General features: G+C 40.0%; 1 protein-coding gene and 1 long non-coding RNA gene across 2 annotated transcripts in view; one reads left to right on the top strand and one right to left on the bottom strand.

The window, feature by feature from the left end:
- Window positions 1-27,667, bottom strand: part of PPARGC1A (PPARG coactivator 1 alpha) — a 640,252-nt gene that overhangs the window by 381,791 nt on the left and 230,794 nt on the right. The gene's annotated exons all lie outside the window — the stretch shown is intronic.
- On the top strand, window positions 95-16,026 carry LOC115298903. Its single transcript, XR_003911895.1, has 3 exons — window positions 95-184; window positions 11,229-11,316; window positions 15,994-16,026. It is a non-coding gene; the product is annotated as an uncharacterized LOC115298903 (long non-coding RNA).

Here is a 27,667-nt window from a genome sequence, read left to right as displayed (position 1 = left end):
ACTGCATATATGTGCATGAACCCAGATGACACAAGCTCAAACTGCAGAACCACAGAATTGTGAGCTAGAAAAAAAAGGTGGCTATTTTAACTACTGAATCTTGGACAATTTGTTACACAGCAAGAGCTGACTGACTCAGTGACATTGCTGAAAAGAGTTCCAAGAGCCAATGCTGTTTCAACAGGTATGTTTTTTTTGTTAGCTACTGAAAAGTGATTACTTTGTAATTAAAAAATAAATGTTGGGGGTGAAAGTGTTAAAGTAACATTAAAAGATGAAAACATGGAATTATTTGCTTTAATAATTTTTTTCATTTATTTATTTTTGAGAGACAGAGAGAGAGCATGAACAGGGGAGGGGCAGAGAGACAATGAGACACAGAATCTGAAGCAGGCTCCAGGCTCAGACCTAGCTGTCAGCACAAAGCCTAATGCGGGGCTTGAACCCATGAACCATGAGATCATGACCTGAGCTGAAGTCAGACACTCAACCGACTGAGCCACTCAGGTGCCCCTGGAATTACTTGCTTTAAACAATGAGTAGGGTGAATTATTCCTCTGTGTGTGTGTATGTGTGTGTGTGTGTGTGTGAGAGAGAGAGATTCGTTACCAGATCCTACCCAGCATTCTACCAAGAAACAATGTCTGCCTAGCATTTACCATCATTATTGCCTTACTTACTTGAATGACTGCATCCACTGTGACTACATGCCCAATTTGAGCTCTGAAAATATAATAAGCATGAAAAGTTTTAGTGGCATTTACATACACAACATTTTGTTTTTAATTAACATTGCATTAGCCCAATATTCTCCAAACCTTATTCATTTACATATCACTTTCACAATCTTTGCTAATCTGCAAACTACCTATATTGCTATTTACTGAATATTTTTCTTTAAATGGAATTCAAATTGACTCACATTTTTTATGTTGCCTAATCTTAAGTGATAATATGCATGAGATCACGTTTTATAAACTAATTATATATTTTTCTACCTAACTGTTAAAATAAAAATGTGTAAATCACCTTGCTTGCATATTCTGGAAAACACTGCATTGCCCATATTTAATTAACTTCGTCTTTACCTTTGAATACCAGCTATAAGAGAAAAACAACTTACAAGCTTTTATAGCCAAAGGGAACTCTGATGGAGATGACAGTTCTATTGGTGACTTAGTTGAGCAATACCCTGCCATGTGAAGAACCATGCACAAGTGCTCTAGCCCTTGGCCCAACAAGCAGACATTATTTCCATGACCCCACCTGAGCTTTTGGCTCTTTCCAGCACTCATGACCTGAATAAGCAACATGACGTAGGACAAGGTAAACATCACCAGGTCCTCAGGTGGCTCTGGGGTCATGCAACCATTAAAGTTCATCCGTGTGAACTAGAAGACGAAGTGCAAAAGCTGTCGAACTGTTCTCAATTCCCTAACACCTTTTCTTAATACATTTGATCCTCAACATAAGCTCTTAAGTAAAAGCATTTAAAGCTACCATTTATGGGGCAATGAGTGGCTCAGTCAATTGAGCATCTGACTTCAGCTCAGGTCATGATCTAACAGTTTGAGAGTTTGAGCCCCACATCAGGCTTACTGCTATGAGTGCAGAGCCTACTTCAGATTCTCTGTCCCCCTTGCTCTCTGCCCTTCACCTGCTTGTGCTCTCTCTCTCTCTCTCTTCCTAAATAAATAAATAAACAAACTAAAAAAAAATGAAGCTACTGCTTCTGTGTCATTTACAAAATCAAGACTCAAGAAATGACATCTCTGGGACAAAGAAGATGCCTGTGCCTCATCCAAGCAGATAGCTGCTGGTTCACAAAAAAAAAAAAAAAAAAACAAAAAACAAAAAAAAAACAAAAAAAAAAAAAACAGCTTCCACCCTTAGGAACATATTTTTGCCCCTTAAATTATTTCTCACAAGCAATATCAAGGAAATGCCATAAATACAATAAATCTTAACTTAAAGCATGGGATAAAATGCTCCATGGTTTCTTTGAAAATAAGATCATAGACTTAAGTGAATTACTAATATCCAAAAGTCACTGTAACCAAAGAGTATTGACTAATGGATTAGTTTCTACAAGAGTTATCATAGGGTATTTGTTAGAGTGAAAACCACAGGTTCAAATCCACTTCAGGTTGGGTAAATTATTCAGTTTCTATCTTATCAGGGGTTTTTTTGTTTGTTTTCTCCACATAATATGGTGATAATAATGGTAGTTACCCGGTAGGGTCCTTGTGAGGATTAAATGAGCTAATTCATTCAAACTTAGAACAAGACCTCACATGTGCTAAGTATTAATTAACCCTGGATATTACTATTGTTGGTAATTCAGATCATCTCTTTTTTATGTCAATATGGGAAGTTCGACTGGGTGCCACAGGCTTTATTCAGCTCCACATGTTTTCCAGGCCCTGGAAGGAATGTGGATAAATCATGCTGATTAACTATGTGTGGGTATATAAAAATAGAAAGAGCTCTTATGATAGATGTCAGAATGATAGTTCCAAGATATTATGACAATCAGAACATTAGGCACACAGACAAGAAAACTTAACTTAACAAGGATAAAAGGGGGGGTGTCTGGGTAGCTCTGTTGGTTAAGTATCCAAACTTTATTTTGGCTCAGGTCATGATCTCAGGATTGTGAGACTGAGCCCCACATCAGGCTCTCCACTGAGAGTGGAGCCTGCTTGGGATTCTCTGTCTCCTCCTCAGTCTCTGCCTCTCCTCTGCTCATATACTTCCTCTTTCACTTTCTCTCTTTCTCTAAAAAAGAAAAAAAGACAGGCTCAAAGCAAAGTCCTCCATGGTCAACTACAGCCACGTACAAAAAACCTTACTTCATGAAAAAGTCCAGTTGGCCAGAAGCTAATGTGCTCTACATGACTGAAACAGAAATGAAAGAGCCATTGAAATCTCACCCTGAGAAAATAAGCCAGAGACCCATTTTCCAGGAAAGGAACATTTCCACAGCCCGCAGGGCTAACAAGATCACATCTAATATATGGTGCTTAGCTCTTGGCACTGCATTTTAAGAGACATAAGATGAATAGCAGGCTGCAGAAAGCATAGAAACCAAGTCGCCTAAGAAATGGCCAACTGTCTTAGGAATATCTCCCTTGGGCAAGAGAACCAAGTTGATCAGCTGATATTTATGAGCACCTACTATGTGCTAGGCTGTCCTGGGCACCAGGAGTCACATGGCAAACAAGTCAGACAGTGTCTCTGCCCTCAATAACTCATATCCTAGTGCAGAGAGTCACACAATAAACATGTAATCAAATAAAGAGCATCTATGGCTTCAGGCCCTCACAAGTGCTACAAGGAAGATAAAATAGTTTATGCAATGCCTTTCTGAGGACATGACTCCAAATGGAAAGATAGGAAGAAGACCAGATGGAAATAAGGATAACATGATATGTTAGCTGTAAAGCATTTATCAAAGTGCCTGGCACATAGTAAAAGATTCAGTAGCTGGTGATAGTAAGAACAACATGAGCAAATATTTCTACAGCACATACAAAGGGACCAGACTCGGCTGTAAGCACTTTGCATATATTAAGACATCTGTCAGGTAGGAATTCCTTCTACCCCATTTTACAGATGATGACACTAAGACACAGGGTCCTTAGTAAGTTGCCTATGATCACAAGGGTGACCAGCTAGTGACTGATATCCAAGCTCTGGATCAGGCAGCCTGGCTCCAAAACTTAGACTCTTGGCTATAATGCCTTCCAAATACTGAAGGATCATTTAATCAAAAGGGAGAGTCTACATTCTGAGGTAGACCAGAAGACAGAAATAAAACAAAGTGAGGAGGTTCCTTCAAAGAATATCAATCAACAAATGGTTCCTGCAAGCTTGGCATGTTTTTAGCACCCTGATGGGCACGAGATTGTGGTGAAAACCACATGTAAATATTCAGAGCAGACTTTCTGCAAGTGAGGCAGCATTCCTGTGATATAAAATAATCCTGTGTTGTGCGTGGTTTTCACTCCTTACTCTGCCCTTTCCTTCTCCCTTCAGTGACCTTGTTACCCGTATCAGGAACATCCGATCTTGAAAAAAATCTGCTTGTGATAAAAGAAAAAAATGCAAGATATGACTTAGTGCTTTGCCTGCCAGAAATTTTTTTTTAAATAAAATGTTACAGGAGTCTAGTTTTCTAGTAAATAATCAGTTTCCAAGTTGAAGGAAAGATATAAAACTCCACGTACATGAGGCCTGATGTGAAAAACCCCCGCTTACATACACAAAAACAAAATCAAAACAAAACTACAAAACCTGCTAGATCTTCCTTTGCTACAATCCTAAAAAAACACACTTCCTTGGGATCTCATGTCCAACTTTCTTATTTGCACTTCTGCCCTCCAGCATCATCAGATGCAGGGTGATGCTGGAAAGGTATTGCAGAGCTACCTGGAATTGTTGATACAAAAATTCTAGGAAGCCATTGAACTATAACAACAACAATGGTAATAGTAGCTAATAATTATTGAACATAATAATGTGTTTGGCACTGTTCTAAGTATTTCACCCAGAGTTCCATACTTTTATTATCTCAGGTTGGAAGTTAGAAAGCTGACTTCTTAAGGGGAATATGTAAAGCTACTGGGGGAAAAAAAAGAATATTCTATTTTCTGGTGAGACAACAGATGGTCCAATGGTGAGCACTGAGCTACATTTTTCCTTCCTACCTCCATGGGTCTTAAAGAACTCGGAAACTAACACTGAGAAGGAGTCTGAGAAATTAATCAACCAACCCTTAGCAGGTGCTTAATCCATACCTGGTATTGTGCAAGTTACCTTCGTTTTGCAACGACCAATCCCATCATGCTGCCAAGGGCAGAAATGGCACCTCCCCAGGACCTAGTTGAGTGTCTTGCACATAGTAGATGTTCAGTAAATACCTGCTGGTTGATTAGCTTCCTCCTCTGTGCCCAGCCTCAGCCTGGAGCACATGGAAGTGAAGATACTGTTCTCGGTGTTGGTGATGCTCCTCTCTTTTCATCTGCCGCCTCTTTTTTTGTCTGTCGAGTCTACTTGAAATTCTACCAGGTTCAAGAAACATCGAAGGAGGTGCTACTCTGAGATAGCCCAGCTAAAATCATTTTCTAGGGTCAAGAAATAGCTTTCCCCAGAAGAGAAAATCAAAGGGAGGAGGCAAGGGTGCTGAAAAATGGCAGAAGAAGAAAAATCAGAATGGAGAAAAGGAGACAGGAGTGGGAAACGGAGATCAGACAGGAGAGCTGTGGACCATTCCTAGCCTCATCCTGGTGATACAGTGAGCTTCTTGAAAGGCACTGTTCTCTGAGAGGAGGATTTTGTTCACAGTCTAACAGGTGTGGAGGCTTAATTATTATTTTAACAGTGTGTTCAAGAAAAGTACCGACACTGATCTATACAATTACTCTCCTCAAATACAGACATTTGCCTCTGTTTTCACACATATAAAATGAAACCATCAGATGTACCAAATGTTGACATTTTCCCTCATGAAATACCAGATATTTCCTGAAACTTGGCTAATTATGTCCTTCACGACCCTCCACAAAAAAAAAAAAAATTTAAACCTCAGTCTGTCGCAATGTAATTCCAAAATCATTAAAATTCTTAAGTCATATACCTGAGAAACCAAGAGAAACCGAGAGGTAGATGATTTTCTTGTCTTAACACTGAAGACTAAATCAGGCTGATATTTACAAAGCAAATCTTGGAATTCTCCAAAAGAAAGAAGATGAGCATGCCTCCAGAACCTTAAAAGTGCTCATCTATGAAATTGTGGTATTCTGTATCCACACAATCAATATGTAGCCCCTGATCCCTCTCAAAGGTAATGACATTGGTGTTGGACTTCTCCCCTCACCAGACCAAAAAGTGAGTTAGAACAGCTGCCAACGTTCAGTGTAGAGATTAGGCTCTTTGCATGGGTGATTTATTGCATGTTTATAGCTGGAGAAAACAGATTTTTTTTTAGTTGAGAATATTGCTTTCTTTCCAGACTTCAAGATTTTTACTTTTTTTTTTCTCTCCTTTAAGGCAGCAAAAGCATTATATGTATGAGGAATCTCCTTGGGCCAGATTCTGTTTACAGATATTTGAGGGAGGAAGGGGGGAGAAGGAAAAAAATTCTTAAACTGATCTTCAGTTACTCATGTATGGCAAGTTCAGTTTGAATGTTCGTGAATTTGTGGCATGTTGATACATCTGGTGAACATGTCACTTATCAGCTGGTATACAGATTGAAGACTTTAGCCCCATATGAAGTGGAAGGAGGGTAGGGGATGGGAGGGGGAGAGGGAGAGCTGATAAGGGAGAGCAAAAGAGAGATAAGAGAAAAAAATTAATAGAGACAAAGAGAGACAGGTACACACAGTGCCAAATGCCCCTGGATGCAAAGAGGGCCCTTCTATGAAACCATTAAGTTAGTCAAGCCACCTCTGAATAAGTATTTGGTCTTCAAGTGATGCCACCTGTCGCATACTATGGCTGTGACTCCTGAAGCAGGATCCCCTAATTATTAAGAGCGTGGGTACTTCTGGATCAAACCACCTAGGTTCAGATCCATAATTTGCCACATGCTCCTGCCACATGTGACCTGAGCAGTTTATTCACACTCTCCACTTCTCTGTGTCCTCAATCTCTGTAAATGAAGCCCATCTCATGGGGTTCTCAAAATGACTGAATTCAGGGAAAGGGCTTAGAACAGTGGTTGGCCCATGGTAAGGAAAGACTCCTGTTATGCCTTATTATCACATAATAGTCTCTGAAGGAAGGTTGCAAAGAGGTTGATGCCCCATTGGAGCCACATCAAGTATGTACTTCTTTGCATTAGGGCATCATGATTGCTTTTCTAACCCATTCAGTGCCACTGGTCACCAGACCCATGGTAGGACTACCAAGGAAGGAGAGCAGCTAACTGCCAGCAAAAAAACATGCAAACGAAAAAGTATGTGTACTTGCTCTGACCACTGAGGCTGCTCTTGCATGTGCAGCCAAAAGTATTTTCCAGATGAGCATCCATTTGCAAAAAAACTCAATATGCCTTTCTTTAAATACATCTGTTTTATCATTGCCAAACATGACCCCCCAAAGAGAGAACCATGCACTGCAGCTCCCATTGCATCTCTAGGGACTTTTGGGTTTTAGAGAAATAAAATGCCACGAATTCTAGTTCTCTTTGCCTATGTATCTTAAGAGGATGTCACTCTCCAAATGGCCTCATTGACTCAAGATGATGATGATGACAATTTTACTAATGATGATGATCACAGTGGTGATGTAGTGATGATGATTACTGAGTACTCTCCCTGAGCTGGCACTTGTCTAAGTGCTTTACCCAAATTTCCTCATTTCTCACAATCTATGAGATGGGTTATCTTTCTTATGCCCATTTATATAGATCAGGAAACTGAGGTTCTGAGAAGGTAGGTACTTTGCCTATGGTCACACAGCTAGTGACTCAAGAATCTTCACTATGACACCACTACAGGTTACCTCTAAAATGGCCCAATAGAAAAATCATTGGTTTGGAATTCAGGAAATCCAGTTGCTGGTCCTGGTTCTACCCAACTAGCTCTTAGCCTGTGTAACCTGACCTGGTTTAAGTTGCTTCACACCTTTAGTTTTAATGTCCTCCTCTAAGAATGGGAAGCTTTCACATCAGTTGTCTGCTGAGGTCTCCTCCACATCAACAATTGAATGATTCACTCATTCATCTAGTAACTAGTATTTGTGGATTAAGCATTTACTATGTTGTAGACACTCTATGGATCCTTATACATCAGGAATAAAAAACAAATAGATGTGTTTCCTGCCTTTCTGGAGCTCATAGTCTGGCAGAGGAGATAATGTTAAGTATACAAGTAAATATACAACCACAAATATGTATACATGACCCAAAGGACAAGTACCAGGGTCCATGAAAGAGAAAAACATAATGACCCAATTTAAGTTGAGGGATTCTTTTCAGGATGTGATATTTAAAATAAGGACTGCAGGATAAGTATAAGTTGGTTAGTTAAAATGTGCAGGAAAGATATTCCAGGTTCAGAGATAAATACATGCAAAAGATTGAGATGAAGAATATGGAATAGTCCAGAAACTGAGAAAAGGCAATGTAACTAAGACACAATGAGTTGGGGAGAAAATGGCACGAGAGAGAAGCCATGAGGCAGGCAAGAACCAGATCACTGGTGTCTCAGGCTACCAGAGAATTCTACTAATCACCATAGTAAGGAATCCTTACTCTCCCCATCTCAGAGAAAATCAAGCTTTCCCCAAGGAAACAATGGGGGTAAGGAAAAGGTACTAACTCTTAAGAAAACCCCATGCTCCATTAGTGTTTTGACAACATTTATCTACATCATTCTTTTCACCAACAGCGACAGTCCTGGGGGAAATAGCTACCGGACAGTTCAAGTAAAGTCTCCAATATTGCTTCAAAACTGACTTGAATGATTCAAATAACTTCTTGGATTCTCCATTTCACTTCACAAACATAGATAAAACTATAAACACAAGAAGTTCTGATGCACTCCCTGAGAAAGCCCTAGCTAAGTGCTTTAGTCCATCCTCTGGTGAGAATATGAAATTTGAAGCCTTTGGCAATTGTCTTTTTCAGACTTCCAGGTCCTTCTAATGTTACATCTTCCAGGAATTCTTCTCTAATCACTCTTGCTCTACATGAGAACTCATTCATCAGACTAGCTATGATTCTTGTATAATACCTGCATAGGTGGTTATCTTATTTCCACTTGCATTTACCATTTGTTCACTGGTGGTAAGCACCCTGAGAACAGAGGATGACTTAGTCAAAGGTCTCCGTGCTGACACTTGACACAGTAGCTAGCACAAAGGGCCCTCAGTTTGCATACACTGGATTTCATGGATTTAATCATGTGTAGCCCTAACTCTCTTTCACTGCCCTAGTATGCTCCACGGTGTCCCAGCCACACTGCCCTGGGCTCCTTAGCAAAGGATTTCACCTGGCAACACTCTGTCTTCAAGCATTTCCTAGCAGACTCTTCCCAAACACATCTGTTCTGTATCCCATTTCTGCATGACCTGCCACTTCCTGCTAGGTTATAAAGGATGGGGAATTGGTTGATCCAATAAACAAATCCTTGCTAAAGTGGCCCCTAGGTAAGGAGTTTCCCTCCCAGGTAGCTTCAAATCATAAGCCAATCATAATGTCCAGAGTTACAAAAGGCTTATAAGAATTGTGAACCCCTGGCTAGTAGTCCTCTGCTATAGGACAGTCTTTGGTAAAATCACTTTGGGCAGCTACCAACTTCACTCACGGATACACCTGACCTGTAAGTAGTCTCATGAAAACAATAAAAATAATTACCTCCATTATTTTTTGAACACCTACTGACTCCCAGGTGCTAATTCTCTCCAAGCTCTGTAAATCAGCTCTTATTATCCCCACTTTACAAAGGGGAAAACAGACTCAAAGAGGTGGAGTGACTTCCGCATGTCATACAGGTGAAAGCCAAAGGCAGGACTCAGGTGCAAATCTCCATAGCTTGGGCTGTTGCTACTCCACCACTGAGTCTCTCTAGAAATAAAGGAATTCAACAGCCAGTGGCCAGCCCTCATCCTCTAATCAAGCTCAGCATATTTCCCACTTGCTGGTGGAGATTAATCAACACCCTCAAGAGAAATATTAGTCTGACTTTGATCAGAAAAAGAGTTTCCAAGTAAAGAGAGCAAGAGGATCCTAACTGGTTTCCAAACACTGTCCCCTTCTGTAAAATGGAGTAGGACAGTGATCCCCAGATTCCTTGAGATGAGCATAGCTCCCAGCCACTAGGAAGACAGCAATGGCCCATTCACTTGTGGTCATGGTGAATAACAGGCAGGGCTACACATTCTCAGTGCAAACCCATAACACATGATCCTGCATCATGAAGAACTGAGCTATATGTGTTCTTTGAGCAGAAGTTACACCTCATCTAAATGGGGTCAACATCAGCCTGAACATGAATGAGGGGGGAGAGAAATAAAATCCAGTAGGCACCAGGTGCTCAGCTAGGCATTTTACATGACTTATCTCTGACCCACCTTCGGAGGGAAGTATTAACTAGAGTCCCACTGTGCAGAAAAATAAACTGAGGCTCAGAGAGGTGATTTACAAGGGTTTACATGGCTAGCAAATGGCAGATTTTGGACCCAAGCCTGGGTCTATCTCACTCCCAGGCTGATGCTTTTTCCATTATACGATAATGTCTCACCTTTGCATGCTTTCTGAACTCCATTTGTTGTGATTTTCAGCTGCTTGGATGGATCGCACACTTGGAAATCCACCAAAAGCAGATACTACATCTTTAGCAATTCACGTAAATGCTAGGCCAAATTCCAACCATCTTTTTAACAAGAGAACTCTCCAGCCTGAGTAATGGGGCTTAGAAGAAAAGAAAAAGGAGAAAGGCAAAAAGTAATTCTACCTTGCAAAGGAGGCCTGTGTGATTTGGAGGGTGTGGGTGGCCGAAGCTGGCACAGATCTAATCACAGCCCATCAGGGGAACAATGAGTCTATAACTCCAACTTCTGAAGAATGCCATTCATTCATTCAACAATTATTTTTGAGTGCCTCATTTGAAAATAGCAAAGCACTGTGGGAGTAACAAAGAGGCAAAAAGCTTAGCCCAGCCCCTAGGGAAGACACAACATTCCCATTCAGAGTTCTCAGAGAGAGAGAACTGGACAACTGTACCAAGGAGCACCAGATTTTTCGAACATGCCTAAATGGACACTGCTGATATGAACTTACCCCATTACTAAGCTTATGTGTTGGATCCACAGTTCCCCAGTATTTCTTTCTTACTTTCCTGTTCTTTCTCTCATATGTCTCTAGTCCTGTTTCCTTACCTCTCTGGTAGTGGGAAAAAACCTGTCCTGGAGACACAAAAGAACTGTGTCCCATCCCAGCTCTGCAATCTTCTAGCTATGTGTCCTTGGACGAGTCTTCATGCCTCCCTTAGCCTCCATTTGCTCCTTAGTAAAAGAAATGTAACGATCCCTGTCTCAAGTATTACAGGAGGATTAACTGAAATGATCATATGTGAAAATCGTTTGAAAAGGACTTTCCTAGCAGACTGCTAGAAAAATATACTTTTTACCACCAGTGCTAAAATTTATTAGATTATTATGTTAATGGTTAATATTTTGCTAAATAGAAAACCCTGCCAATTGGCCATTATTCCTTCCAGTTTTCCTTAGGCAAAGGTTGGCTAAGCCAAAGAGAAAAGCAAGACAAAGAACATTACTTCGTGAATTCTTCCCCAAAAGGACAGCATTGTAAGTCTGCCGTGAATAAAGAGTGTAAATTATATTCAGCATGATATAAGTAATGACATATCAATTAACTGTGTCAACAAGGTCTAAAAATATGCAAATTACTGTACTTCAATTAGAAAAATCTACATCCTTAGAGAATATTGTAAATCAGGAAATTTGGGAGACATTAAGAGTAATCAGTGAGGGAAAGCATGTGCTTTTTGCCGTATCCTATTTTTATACATACATAATGAAATAATTATAGCTACACTGTATTTATGCCTCTGCAAAAATATTAAAATCTTAAGATCTTTACAATGATAAGTTAAATCTGTATTATGTTTTCAGACAACATTAATTATAAGAAAAAGAAATCTATTATCATTCAATATAAGTAAGTTGAAGCTAATTTGGACATGTAAATTAGAAATGCTGTTTTTCTGAGCACCAGAACATTAGCAAAGAGAAAGAAAGAAGAGATATCTAGATCAATTACTGAGTCTATAAATGCAAAAGCTTTAGCGTGTTTAAGTTGTAATGCAAATTTAGGAGTAGTTAGTAACTTTTCTCAAAACTATCAAACTATTTGGGTTTTTTTAAGGCCTTCTTGGTTTTCTGTGCTTAAAATGCATAAAGGTATCTGTTTGGCATGTATTTGTCTTTCCCTGAGCTGTCCCCCAGCTGTAACTCCCAAACAAATAGCAAGGGCCAAAGCTGGGAATGTATTAGGGCATGCCAGTTTTCAGTGACTGGGGTATTCAGCACAAGAAAAGAAAAGTGGTACCTTTGCTTTAAAATGTAGCTGGCATCGATTCCAAAGATGCCAGAGGAATGCAAGAGAAAGGGACACAGGACTCAGATCATCAGCCTCTCCCCCAGCCTTCCAAAGAAGTGCATTCTGGCTGGGAATGTCCTGCACGGAGACCCCCAGAAACTCCAGAAACTCATCTGTTTTACCCTTACTAACTGCAAGCTCTATCAGGCTTCATCAAGACCTGAAAATTCTGACTCCAGAATGATGATGCTTCCCTAAGAAGTGTCCACACCCTGCTTCCTTCCACATTCATATTTCAGGACCCAGAGTTCAACAGCATCTTTTATAAAATCAATCCCAACTATTCTGGGCTGAGTCAGTCCCTGTCTGAGCTTTATGAAGCCTAGGGCACTCTGATGCTTGGGGTGTCCACCCAGACTAGGGGCTCCATGAGAGCAGGCAATGTGCCTGTTCTTGGTGCTCCAGCACTGCACAGTGACTCCTACAAAGTATGCACCAATCAATCGATCATGTACAATTAATCAAGAGAAAAGAAGAAGAAAGACCATAGACCGGGCAACTCTCTACCAGGAAGAACGTATTTTCTTAGCACCAAGTATGCAAACTTCTGTTAAAGCAGACGGCACTGAATCAACCCTTTCTTCAGTTAATCCAATGAAGAATCAGAGTTAGAGCTGGTTTAATGAAAGATGGAGAAGGAGGTGGAGTTTGCCTTTATATCTCTTGCCATTCCTCTTCTATTCTCCAACCCCCTGCTCCCACCAACATCCATGAGATTTCCACTCACCTCACACTCTCTGAGTCTGGCTTATCCAATCTGCTTCTCTGGAAAACATCTGATAAGACTGCTTGCAATAAGGGGCAGGGTTTACTATAGCACCCCTTCCTGGAGTTTTGTCCTTAAACATGGGATAAAATGTTATACAAAAAGAATGAAGACCTAATAGAAGAATTTCAGACACTGGTAAGCATGTATTTTAGGAAGTAAAGCACATTTTCAGTCTTCCTTAACAGACACACACACATGCACACATGTACACACAAGCACAATTATGAAACTACACAATTTGTCTGCTTGAATATCAGCTCATATGGGTGCAGATATTTCTTAAAATGGGGCTATATGAAATGCTTTTAAATTATTTAATCAGCGGTGGGAATGGAGTGAGAGAAGGGATGTTATTTCAGCTGGTGAGAGGGCAGTCTTCAACCTTGTAAAAAAATACTAGCCCACCAAAACGTTTTCAAGTACGTTGTCTCCATAGAGAGGAGAATATGGTTAGTTGTGAGATTTTTTTTAAAGAAATTAAAAACTAGCTCCTTTCCTAGTTTGCCCATTATAAATCCTGGCATATATAAATATATAACTGTTTAGATACAGAAATCGTTGTGGATAGGACATAGGTATCTCATCTAGTTTGCTAGATGAATAGACTCCATATACTATATGTAAGTAATTAACAGCACAGTCTCTTAGACCAGCTTTGCTAACTATATGAGTTTAGACAAGTTAGTTAAACTCTCTAAGGTTTAGTTTCCTCATCCGTAAAATTGAAAGGATAATAAATTTCTTCATAGGGCTGTTTTGTAATTAAATGAGATAATGCTAATAAAAAGCCTAGTATACGTGGTGGCACAAAGTCACCCTCCACTGGTTGCAAGTTTTAAGTATCTTCATAATAATAGTATTATGTCTGCCATAAGTTTTCTCTGCAAAGAGGAGTTTGGGGACTGATGGTATTTAACAAGCTAGTACTTACCCCAAATTTTGTGAGCATATGGTACCTACTCCTTGTGTCCACATGGCTCAAAGTAATTCATCTGCCTTACTTGTTTAAGATCTCAGGGAGGTAAATATTTGGGCCAGATATGCTAATTCAAATGAATTTCCAGAAAAGCAAGGATGTCAACCAACAAGTAAAATTTAAAATAGCAAATTTAAAACCATAAATTCATGACTGTTTTCTTATGCAAACCACGATGATATTGCCATCCTTTTTTTTCCTCTCTATTATCAATCAGTCCATATTTTTCTCCCCACTTTCTTCATTTCCCATTCTCCTCATTATTATGCCTCACCATCCATAATTTTGTGTCTTAGATACTGTAGGATTTATAGCAACAGCCCCAGGTTTGCACATAGCTATGATTCTTCTGATTGATCATGCTAATACAGAAAATACTCTCAAGGCTTAATCACCAAACTGTAGCCTGAACCTCAGAACATCCCAGGCTACAAAGAAAGAAGTTCCAATTAACAGCTTATGGAAAAGTTAAGGAGTCAGGAAGAGATGACACCGAATCTGCCTGCCTGATCCGAATGAGGCCATGGGGCCTTTCTGTAATCCATCTCTGCTTCCTCACACGAGGTCCCCGGAAATAGAAAGAGAATTTACCCGTCATGACTTCTGATTAAAGAAAGTTAACTTTATTAAATGCCACAGTCCGCATCCCGCCGGTTGTGTAGGATGGATATCAGATTGGGATCAGGATAAATTCTACAACATTGACTTAGTCATCAGTCTGCCTAAAAATAAAGGGAGAGCTGAGGAGGAAAATCAGTCACTCTTCTACCAATCTTAGGGAAAGGAGGAAAAATAAAAACAGGAGAGAAAAACACATGCTATAAACACAGCCCACCTTTTATTGCAGAACTCCTGCTCTATATCCAAAGGCTTTGCAATTATTTGGCTATTACTTATCTTTAAACATCAGCTAAAGAGATCTAGCATTTTGGAAAGGTAATTATACCGTAATGCAGATGGTAGTAATAACAATTACCCAAGATAAGCCCTTGCAGTGATCTTTACAAAGCAAAGCAAAGCTAAAGGAGTACTGACTCATGAAGGACCCCCAGTGGGGAAGGGTGCAGTGCTGTGGCTGGACTGTCCCTTGGAAAAGGGACAGGCAGGTGTTATCACTCTCACCCTGGAGGCAAGACTAGGTAGAGGTAAAAAAAAAAATTCTTATCTAAGTTTAAAAAATTGCTGACGTGGAGACTATTCCCGACTGTCCTTATTTGATGTGACTCCTACCCACGTCAAGTGCTGGAGGAAAAGATTTCTTCACCTGCCTCTTGTGTCCCAACTCTGGCCTCGATTCCCATATCCGAAACTGCCTGCCACATGCCTTTCTGTGGGGAAGGATTTATCCTACAACATGATAGTTGTTGAAACAGGGGGATCTAATTGCTTAGAAATCATTAATTGCTATAAATAGATGACTTCTGGGAGTCAATGAACTATAAGCAGAAGAGACAGTGTGTTTGAATGTCACGCTTGTGTGCTGGGTATTTTTATGACTTGTCAGTGGTTCCATAAAGAACTCCCACAGCAAAAGGTGCCTCGTCAACCTGTACTGATTGAAATTGCCAGTTAGAAATAGATCGCTCTTGTTTTAAACCTTGACCACCCTTCTAACAAATCAGGGTGTGCATTTATGATGCATTACTAAGGAAAGTTAGTATCAGCCATCCAAAAAGAAAAAAAAAAAAAGGAGGACACAGAGAAAGCTGTAACTGATCTTTGCTATTTTCCAGGGCATAAAATAACAACCTATCATCTACCTTTTGCAGGTCACTTTTATCACATTGCAGGCCAAACTGAAATTTGACCTCCATTTTCCAGCTATGCCAGTGATGATAAATTTAATGCACACAGAGCAAATGAACAGGAGGCCCAGAGAAAGTCAGATTAGTGTAAGATTATTCATTCCTGAGTTTCTGCAAGGGAAAGGGGCATTTCTCTCCTTAGAATTTTCATCATGTTCCTTCCTCCAGGTGGTAGGTTGGTGCCCACACCTTGACCACTCGGCCCTCGTAATTCCACACAGTCTTTCTGATTTTTCCTACAATACTAGGTCCTTTTGCTCCTAAGCCTGGGTGGCTCAGTCAGTTAAGCATCTGACTCTTGATTTCATCTTAGGTCATGATCTCATGGTTCGTGAGAACCCCCCTCCCTACAGGGAGGCTCTGCAGTGACTGGATGGAGTTGGCTTCCGATTCTCTCTCTCTGCCCCTCCCCAACTCACTCTCTCCCCACCCTCTCTCTCTCTGAAAAATAAACTTTAAAAAAAAAGAGGAAAGGAAATCATTTCTGAGTCATTTCATTCTGTGATTCAATGCAGGTGCTCATTTTTCAACAAAGCAGTGAATAAATACCATAAACACCTCTTACAGAAATCCCAGCAATGAAGTAGGAAGGTGCCACCTTGCAAAGGAGGAACTTCTATTGGAACCCAACAACCCCGCAGGGCTTTGTCATGGAGAACGAGAAAGCAATTGAGCTGCCAATTAGCAGTTTCTTGCAAACCTGACGAATTTAGTTAACATTCCCTTTAGCTAGGGAGTTTGGTTCTGTGAAGGAAGCTTACCTTTCCTGGCAGCCCACCTGAGGAGGACATTGCTAAGCAGCAGATGTGCTGACTTAAACCCACTTATCACAAAGCAACAAGTCATCTGTGACCTTTTTGCAGACCTTCAAACATAATTTTCCAAAATCCTCAATACCCAGAGAAATTCCAGCTGTCCTCAAATTCCAGCGCTCTTCCTGCTTCTCCCTCCTTCACAGTCCTACCAAAGCAAAGCAACTTCTGACAGCAGCTAATTTCAGGGATATCTAAGTTTGGAATCCTGTCGGTCCCTGACTAGAATAAGTGGTTGCCATTCCATACTGTCTCATGAAGTACAATTGCCCTTCAGATCTTCATCAGTTGGAATCTCTAAATAATCAAACATTTTGTTAAGCCTGTTTCAGTCATACATGCATATGCGTACATGCATTCATTCATTTAAAACCTCACCTGCATCCTGCTTCTCCTGTGATCAAAGCCATCCAATTCATTCATTCCATCGAAAAAGAAATGAAACCCCTTACTTTGGCTTGCAGGGTTCCTGCTCCTAGTCTGATATCATGTCCTGCTCACTCGCTCGCTCTCGCTCTCTCTCTCTCTCAATCTCTCTCTCTCTCTCACTTACCTCTGCTTCAGCTGTCTCTCCTAGCTGTTCCTCAAACAGCAGATGCACACCCCCACCTCGGAGTTAGGTCTAGGGTTAGACTTGCTCTTCCTTCTCTCTGAGACATCTTTCCTCCAGGTGTCCACAGCTTACTCCCCTTTCATTTAGGTTCCCACACAATGAGTCCTTCTGTAGCTGCCCACTAGTAATCAGCAGCCCCCCTTACATCCTCTGTCTTCATTTAGGCTCCTCTAGCCTGAGGCGAGGACTTACCAGCAGAGTATTATTATTAGAGGTGATTCTAGGGCGCCAGAGTGAAGATGGAACAGGGCAGGAGAGAAAGCTGGTGCAGCTAATCCTGGCTGAGGGAGGGCTGCTCTCCCAGGAGAGCTTTAGAAGGAGACAGAAATGGGAAACTGTCACAAGCAAGGGACCTATTCTTCAGCCGCAGCTGACTCAGAGGTGGCCTGGAGGGACGAGGTACAAAGTAGCATCAGCATGTGCTACCTACCTCTCTATCACCTGGCTCGAATTTCTTTTCCTGAAGCTTCCATCCCGTCATAGTGTATATGATTTGTTGAGTTATTTACCCTCTATCCCTTTTCCCTTCCTGCTCCCATCCCAACATACGCTCAGTGAGAACACAGATTTGACAGGCTGGATCTCCATCCTGACACCTAGGAAAGTGCTTGGCAGATTCTGTTGGGTGAATTAACTTATTTATTACTTTATTTGCTCATGTATTTAGGTAGTAAACATTGACTGAACTGTACCCAGGGTAAGTGCTAGGGTATCAGAAGTGAGAGGCTCAATTCTATATGGCCAGGTTCTGTTTTCTAGATGCTTCATAAAACTCTGCCTTGGGCCCCCAGTACAAGTCAAATAATGCTCAGGATGGAGAGGCTATGTCATATATTTTTGTTATTGCTATGGTTCCACAGCACCTAATACAGATCCAGGCCCATACAAGATATTCAAGAAATTCTCTTGCATTGAGCTCCATGCCTATCATCCCTGTCCTGGAGAATTTACAGTCCAGTGATAAAAACAGCCATAGAAAGTAATAATAATATAACAGCATAAATGCAACAACTGAGATCTCTACAGAGAACTACGTGAGTAAGGAGAAGGAACAAAAAGTGCACAGAGGCAGGAACATTTTAACTGGGCATCAAAGAATGAGGAAGAGTTTGCCACTGAAAGGCAGTACATGCACTCCCGGGAAAAGGGATGGCTTTGGGGATGCTCAGATGGCTGTGTTCCATTACACACATCTGGACCATGAAGCACATTGGCAGGGATTGAATTCTGTAACACAGCCTTCATCAGCCAGATATAAATCCCTTTAAAAAATCAAATGTGAAAGATTCTAATACCAAGTGTTAGTGAAAATGTACAGAAGCAGACATCCTCCAACACCGTGGGTGAGGATGGCAATTAGTGCAGCCTTTCAGGAGGATAATTTACTACTGTCTAGTAAAGTTGGAGGTATAATTGCCCCATAGTTGGGCCATTTCATTTCTGGACAGACACCTAAGAGGAGTGCTCTTACAAACCAAAGGGGACATCCACAGGGATGTAATTAACAGCACAATTGATAACTGTGAAAAACTGGGGCAAATCTAGGTCTCCATCAATAGGGGAATGCATGTCTATAAGCAGCAAATAAATCATGGAATATATTTATAAGAGAGTAGAATGAATTTGATTTACATAATCAACATGGAGAAATGTTATGTTTTTTAAAAAGCAAGTCACAAAAGAGTACATACATCACGACACTATTGGGTACATTTTGAAACTCACAAAACTCTCGACTGTGGAGTATACTCTTCCATAAAAAGTAAAAGTATGAAAATAGGAATAGCTTCCTGTGGAATACGGTTACTTCAGAGATGAGAGAAGCTAATGGGCTTGGAAAGGAGACAAATGGAGTTTTACTGTATCTAAAATGTGTCATTTCTTAAGCAAAAAAAAAAAAAACAAATCAGAAGCAAACAAGATAAAGTGTGAGCATTTGTTAAGTATGGATGTTGGATACATGGGTATTTCTTAGGCATTTGTTATATTAGTCTGTATTTTTCATACTGTTTAAAAATATTTCATTTTTTTTAGTGCTCAACTAAATTTCACTTGAAAGGTAAGACTTATTGTTTTCATTCCATAGCCTCATTTTTAGTGAGCTGATGTATGAAAACAAAAACTCAGAGACTATTTACTCCATTCATTAATCCAAACTTTTATTCAATCAACAAACATTTATTATGTGTCTGTTATGTAAAAAGCTACCTCTCTACACAACTCTAGAGGATATCTATGAGCTCAAAAGACAATATCCCCAATTTCAATGAGCATATAATTTGTCAAGAGACAAAACACATACACATTCAAATAGCATCTAATCTCTAATATATAGAGATTATATGCCACAAAACTACATAACCTTGATGTATCGTATTTCCTATTGGCATGTGGCTAGTATTAGTGTAAAATAAAATTGGAGCCATAAACACAATATTAGTTTTTTCATATCTCAGCAGTTGTCAAGATCTAAAAAAGTAATAGTAGAAAAGGACCCTATACCTCGGGTTCTGACTTTTTTTTTTTAATGTTTGCTTATTTTGAGAAAGAGGGAGCTTGCAAGTGTGAGGGGAGGGGCACAGAGAGAGAGAGAGAGAGAGAGAGAGAGAGAGAGAGAATCCTAAGCAGCCTCCGTGGTGTCAGCATAGAGCCTGATGCAGGACTTGATCCCACGAACCGCGAGATCATGATCAGAGCTGAAATCAAGAGCTTAACAGACTGAGCCACCCAGACACCCCCAGGCTCTTACTTTCTTGAGAACAAGGAGCCAATGTTCATTCCCATTAACCCACATGTGGGATGAAAGGAGAAAATGAAGACAAATGGTGGGTCCCTTCCCCTGGGTGCTGTTCACACGCAGAGTCAGCCATTTTTTATTAAACTGTAATTGACCTATAACGTTAGATTAGTTTCAGGTGTCCAACATAATGATCCAATATTTGTATACATGCAAAATTATCACCACAATAAGTCTAGTTACCATCTGTCACAATACTGAGTTACAAAAAAATGTTTTTCTTATGATGAGAACTTTCCATATCTACTTCCTTAGCAATTTTCAACTATGCAATATTATTGACTCATGCTGTACATATCATCCCCATGAGCTATTTATTTTATAACTGCAAGTTTGTATCTCTTGATCCCCTTCACCCATTTAGCCCCCTCCCATCCCTCTCTCCTCTGCCAGCCACCAATCTGTTCTCTGTATCTCTCAGTTTTTGTTCATTTGTTTTGTTTTTGAGATTTCACATATAAATGGAATCACAGAAAATTTGTCTTTCTTTGTCTGACTTATTTTACATATCACAAAACCCTCAAGGTCCATCGATATTGTCATAAATGGCAAGATTTCATCCTATTTATGGATGAGTAGTATTCCATTATATATCTATAATGCAAGTGAAGGAAATATATATATATTTACATATATAAATATATTCCATTATGTACATTCCAATATATATAATTCCAATATATATTTCAATTCTATGTATATATATGCATAGGTATATATTATATAATGCACAGTGAAAGAAATCATTACCAAAAGGAAAAGGCTACCTACTGAGTGGGAAAAGATAAAGTCATATTGATTACCACAGCTACCCCCAGACCAGGACTGAGAAGAAAAGTCTCCAGCCAGACCCCTGGCCTTCTGCTCAAATAAAGCAGTGGTCCAATATCCACCATCAAGAAGGAGAGAATACTCACTCTGTCCCTCCTCTCTTCTGATCTTGTATAATCTAGTATTTACTTCTCTATTAACTTTTTAAGTTATATAATACATGAATATATTATCCTTATGAAACAGAAAAACAAAAGTCCACATGTAAATATTAGGGAAATCTCTCTTCAATACAAAGTTCAATACAAAGAAAGCTTTTTTCACTTAACAATACTGTTGTCTAGGCAATCTTTCAATGTCATTACTTATAGTTCTATTTATAGCATTCTTTTTAACAAGAGCAGAATATTGCAGTATGGTTATAGCATCATTTTTAACATTCCCCTACTGATGGACATCAAGGGTGTTTCTAATTTCATTGTGATTTTAAAGAATGTTGCAAATCAATCTCCTTGTGAAGCTCAATTCAACAAAGCCAAGCACCATTTTCTAGCTGCTTCATCTCTGCCTTGGGCCCTAGTATGATTCAAACACTCAGGAGGAAATGACAATGTCATGTATGTTTTATTATGGTTCCACCGAACCGAAAGCAGAGCCAGGCCCTTGCAAGGTACTCGAGAGGTGCTCACGAAATGAGTACATCCGTGACCTTAGTGTTCCCACTGCCTCTACTCCTCTGAGGAGTGAAATATGCTGGAGTAAAGGCTGACAACTGGCATCTCATTCATAGGAGACTCTTTAATAAATATTAAGTGACCCCAACAACTTGAATAAACCAAAGCATTTTGTGCCAGAAAGTTGGAAAACTCTCCATGTGAATCAATTCTCTTCTTCCTTGGCCTTTAGGAGCAGAAAGGACACAGCCCTCTCCCCACGGGCAGATAGTCATCCTGTCACTAACTCCGCCAGGCCCCTCCCAACAAGATGCTCAAGTGGGTCCAAGCAAGGTCATTACCTGGCAACATGAACTCTCCTTATCTCCCTGGCCCTGTTTCAGAAGAGTCATTGACAGCAGGGATTCAATCTCCCTTCTAAAGCCCTTTCCCAGATAAACAAGCTTTAAAGAATCCACGGTGTGCACAACCTTTTGAGAGGCCAAGTCATCAAATCAGCAGGGAGGAGGCCGAGGAGGTAGCTGCCCCTCTCCAGGAAGAGGTTCTCTCTCCAAAAAGGTTTATGGCCCCGGAAAGGGCTTACAAAAGAGACTGGGGATCCATAACCACAGAGGCAGCTCTGAAAATGAACCATTATCAATTTAACAGGGCACAGCTTTTAAAATCCAACCTGTGGTCCACACACAGGAAGACACCATGATCGAAGGGAAGGACAAATCGCCTGCCAGCGGGGGCACAGAAATCCCTCCTGTGGCTGTTTTTTCCTAAGAATGGGCAATACTTGGGTTCCATCCTTTCAACAGAGAAATAATAAACTATTCAAGGAGAGTAAAGCAAGAAAAAGCCAAAGAGAAAGATAGTCAAGAGAAAGAAAAATAAAGAGAAAACAGAGAAAGAATAAAGAAGTATTTATGAGTTCATCTTTAAAATACAAAAGCATAAAATGTCTTTGAATATAAAAATCTATCCTTTTGCCTGCAGACTCACAGAGGGTAAGGCAATGATGAAACCCCCATCATGAATGTCTAATGGATAACAGGAGGATCAAGGAGATAAAGCAGGCAAGTTGCTCTGAGCTCACTGAAAGAAAGGGAGTGTGCCAAATAACTGACTTAGAGTGGTTTAAATTCTGGATTACTTGAATGCAGCGAACTTCACTCTATGCCTATGGGTGCTTTGAAGTGTTTACTGGAAAATGTATTGTTCGTTGTTACTGTGAAATTAAGTTGCTAGAGTAGAGCATAACCTCTAAAAATAAATGTTTAAGGGATTTGCTTATTATAGATGTAGAACTGAGACCATCATTGAGTCAACTCCTGCAGAGACCCTGCCTGGAAGTGATATAAGTCAAAGATGCAGAAAACTAAATTTTAAGGAAAACTAGAACATCTATTAGGAAAGTTGATGAATCAGCCAAGCGCTGATCAACCAGTACTTAATGAAGGCCTGCCATGAACCCAGCAGGACGTTAATAAAACTCACACTGGGCCAACAAAGAGTTAAAGGACTTGAAGGGCTGAAAGGAGCGGTCCTGCTATGCCAGCCTGGCTTGATGCAGTGGAGACATTTGTCTGTGGAGCACTGTACGGCGGTCCTCTGATCAGCACCAATAGGTCTGTCCACTTGTCTGTGTTGTCATTGCTATCTCGCCATCCTGGTAAACAGTAGCTGCATAAATATTTGTTGAATAAATGAAACCATAAATGAGAGGCAGGCAGGCAGGCAAGAAGGAAGGAAGGAAGGAAGGAAGGAAGGAAGGAAGGAAGGAAGGAAGGAAGGAAGGAAGGAAAGAAGGACTTGAGGAAAAGAAGAGAGAGGAACCCGCTTTCCTCAGTGAACAGTTTTCCTAGGATAGTTTTGCTAGAAACGATTCCTTCCCACATACCCCACAACATCCTGAAAGATGGACACAGAGAACAAGAGCTGGCAGGAGAGCTGTGAATGTCAGGATATGAACACCAAATTTATCCCTGTTCTTCACAATGCCCTAACGTTTTGTGCACAATGCCTCTCTAGCACTTACCACTACGCTGTACCTGATTAGTTGTTTATGAGTTTGTTTACTTATGCTGCCCGTTGAGAAACAGGGCCTGACAGAGACATAGAGAGAGACCCAGTAAGTTCAGAACGGAGTATTAACAGCAGAAAATCCCATGCAACAGACGTCATGCTTTCCCCTTATTTTTTGATGGGGTGGGCCATGTGTCCACCTAGTGATGGTGATATGGAGCATTTTTTTTAATTTAATGGTTATTTATTTTGAGAGAGAGAGCATAAGTGGGGGATGAGCAGAGAGGAAGACACAGAATCTAAAGCAGGCTCCAGGTTCTGAGCTGTCAGTACAGAGCCCGATGCAGGGCTCGAAATCACGAGCCTTGAGATTATCACCTGAGCCAAAGTCAGATGCTCAACTGAGCCACCCAAGCCCCTCCAGAGCACCTTAGAGGCATCATCCAGCCCCTCATATCCCATTCTAAATTATTTTCCTCATAGCTGTAGTCCCTGGGAACATAGCAAGAGCTCAATACATACCTTTTCAATGAATGAAAACTGCCTCTCAGACCAGACCAGCAGTAGTGATCACCAGTGTGATCAAGAGAGCCCACAAGACCAGAAAAAAGACATAACCAGTGAGATCATTAACCGATAAATTGAACTATCAATCAAAAGGAGAGACTTCAGGTATGCAGCTATAGATTTAGAATAACACACATTTAGCAAATGATATCTGTCATGAAAATTATAACATGAAATTAGGAAAAAATGTGACTTAAAGTAGCAAATGTTCAAAATGTTCATGCTTGGCCCCTCCAAACAATAGATGGACACACATGTATGACGCTATGCATCCAACCTGGATCAGAGAAACCGAGGTTTTTCTTCAAAGAAAGATCACCATTGTATGGCACAGGTTTTGCTCAGCATCTAAGACCCCATGTAGAAAACACTAAAGTCAGAGTCAGAATGTCTGAGAATCATTCTATTGCAGGCTCATAATGGAAAGTCTATCACTATGGTTAATAAACCATACGTTTTCTATATAAAGTAACCCATGTTCAGTTAGAGCATTATGTAGCAAAAGATAAGAAACTTGTGACAATTCAAGATATAAAGCACATTTTGGGGGAAGCAACCATGAATTATTAAGACTTAATTTTAAAAGGCAAGACCATGTCCAGCCAAGTTCCTCTCTTGGCTAGAGGCAGCAAGAACTCCATCCTTTGGGCTCAGGGCAATAATGTTTCCACACCAGAGTCAAGACCTGGAGACCAATTGCAGTAAATCACTTGGGTCCTTTATGCTTGAGACTGGCCCCCAGTCAAGATGTGGAAATTTTATTAAAGAGATAGAGGACCAAATAGACCAAGCCATTTGGCTTAGGGGAAAAGCCAAGTTAAGATGACACAGAAGGAAGTGTAAGCAAATCACAAAAGTATAAGAAGGGAAATAAATATCTGAACCAGAACAATCACCTAATTAAGAAGTCTGCAATTTTGTGCAACAAAAATAATGGAAACAACCTAAATATCTAATAATAGAGGAACAGTTAATTATGGTTTACTCCCCGATGAAGATATTAAACTGCTATAAATTTTCAGTAACACAAAAACATGACTGTAAGTTACATAAGGGAGAAAATCAGGATACAGAAATGTATATCCACTTATATCACAGTTTTATTTGAACCGTATTTAAAAAATGCTAACAGTGGATGCAATTAGATGGCAGAACTTTATATAACTGTTATTTTCTTTGGACTTTAAGAAAATATTTCTGCATGTTTCACATATTTTCATAATTGAACCCCCCTCTTCAGTCTCTCAGTTGTCTACTTCCTTTGACTCTCAATGTCCTTTCCTAGACGCAGTGGGAATAATGGGGCTAGTTTCTCTTGCTCTCGAAAAAATTTTTTTAATATTTTGACATGGCTGGGCAATTACATATAATTTAACATAAAATCAGCCATTGAGTGATACTAGACAAGGCAAAATGGAAGCTTCTATTCACTCATTCCATTAATACCTAAAGAGAGGTTACTCAATGAAGCTCAGAAGCAATATGCGTTTCTTGAATACATGCTTTTTGAACAAAAGGAGCATTCCAATTACATACCTCACTTAGGTTAAACAACAAAAACCACATGCAAGCTTCCATACACACTTCTCTAACCCACTCCCAATACCCAGACAAACACAAAAACAAGCCCAGACTGCTAATTCCGCTTTTACAAACCATATTCTGAAAATTATAGGTTTGAGGTGCCGGAAATCTGAAGAACACACAACATCAACGAGTCAGGAAATGGTGGAAAAATTTTCCCCTTTTTAATGCAAAGATACATATCATCAACAGTCATTTGCTGAAAAGAAACTTGCTCATTTTTAAGCGAGACAGAAATTAAAACTGACGTCGCTCCTGTGTTTGAGTAATGACGCAAGCAGGCATTAGTTTAAATCAGTTCTTGCTGCTGCCATCAATTTTCTCCTAAATTTATCAAGCATTATTATGCCTGATTTATTGATGATTTCTGATGTATTCCCAATAAAAAAAAATTGTTCTCAACCTTATAAGTTATCTTTTTTTTCTTAAACCACAAAGAGTTCTAATTTTTCTAAAACCAGGCAAAAAAAACCAAAGAATAAATCAAAAACCTGAAACCTGATAAGCAAACTTGCAGTATGAAATGGGGTTCAGGAAAATACTATGACAGCAAGCACCTCAGTCAAATTCAAAGGAACAATTAGATGATCCTGATGATTAAGTTTCTACATTTCCGTTGACTAGATAAAAATCAGGAAGAATTCACTCTCCTTGAGTTTCAGGTCATAAGACAGAAAAGTTTGAATTGCCTTCCCTCCCATTTAGAGCCAAATATATTTATTCACATGAAGTTGCACAGAGTAAAGCAGGCAGGACTTTAGGGACCATCCGCCAGGGTCATTTTGTGTGATATTAAAGCAGATCAAAAAAAATAGTGATCACAGTTTCTGCTGGCTTACAGGGAAGAAAACATACATTCATGGACTTACAACCAACAATTACTGATGATTTAGTACAAGCCAGCTAAACTAGGCAATGGGGGTCAAGTGCTGAAGAAGATAGGTCTGTTTTCCATTTCATGGAATCTGCAACCAAATACACAAAACTCAGAAATCTGTGTTTGTATTATACATTATGATAATATGTATCAGTCAATGAAAGCTTACTATGTGCAAGGCAAAAGTCTGTGTTTCCTATAAGCATCATCATAATCAAAGTAATAGCTATCACTGTTTAAGACATTGTGCTAAATATTGCAACCCTGTTACAAATGTTCGCCTCCCTTACGTGTCGTATATGATGAGGAAAGACCAGCCTAGGGAAGGTGAAGGAACTGTTCAAAGTCACAGATAATAATGGCAGAATGTAGATTTGAATACAGATCTACTTGATTCTAGAACCCATGCTCATAACCACCATGCTACACCATATCCCACGCTGGGCCACCATGGTCTTCCACACCGTGCTCTGTCAAAGTCCATTGGCGGTGAAACACAAGATGTTAAAATTAGAGATGATAAGCAAGTGACAGGAGCCATCCAAAGGCTGATGTCATCACTGAACAGCTGGACCTCTCTTCTACCTGGCCGACCTCAGGAGCTGCTGGATAGGTTGGAACCAAGCCCAAGGGTCCTCTGGATGAATTTCAACGGGCAAGAAAAAACATCTTCCAAACTGGTGCTGCCTGATGCCTTCTTCCTTGGGCATTAGCACAGAGGAATACATTCCTATTTATCACCCTAAACCAGTAGTTGTCAACTAGGGGTGATTTTGGTGCCCCACTCCCAAGAGGGAACATTTAACAATGTCTGAAGACATTTTTGGTTGTCACTCTGGGGAGGGGTTGCTATCAGATTCTAGTGGATGAAGGCCAGGGACGCCACTAAACATCCTACAATGTACAGCCCCTCACACACACAAAACTTTTCCGGTCCAAAATGCCAATAGTGCCATTATTGAGAAATCCTTCCTTAATGTGTCCCTATGCTGCCTTGTGGATTCTTCTAAGAAAATGACCACAAAGATTGAACTTTGTGCTCCTAACTTACCAAAAAAGAAGGATACAGTCTTCAGTATTGGGTGCAGAAATAAAACAGCAATATCTTCTGTTCATATACATCCATCTTTATGTTTTTATTTCCTGTGTATGTTTTATACTGTTTGTAAAGTAGCACTACAGTGGTACATGCAAACAATTTATATGTAAACAAATACACATTGATTGGAGGTAAATGCTCAGCACAGTTTACCTGTAAGAGAATGTTGGAAATATAGAGAAA

The sequence above is a fragment of the Suricata suricatta genome, chromosome 1, assembly GCF_006229205.1.
Source record: "Suricata suricatta isolate VVHF042 chromosome 1, meerkat_22Aug2017_6uvM2_HiC, whole genome shotgun sequence".
NCBI lineage: Eukaryota > Metazoa > Chordata > Mammalia > Carnivora > Herpestidae > Suricata > Suricata suricatta.
The sequence above is the reverse complement of the archived record's forward strand: the minus strand, read 5'-3'. Positions and strand labels throughout refer to the sequence as shown.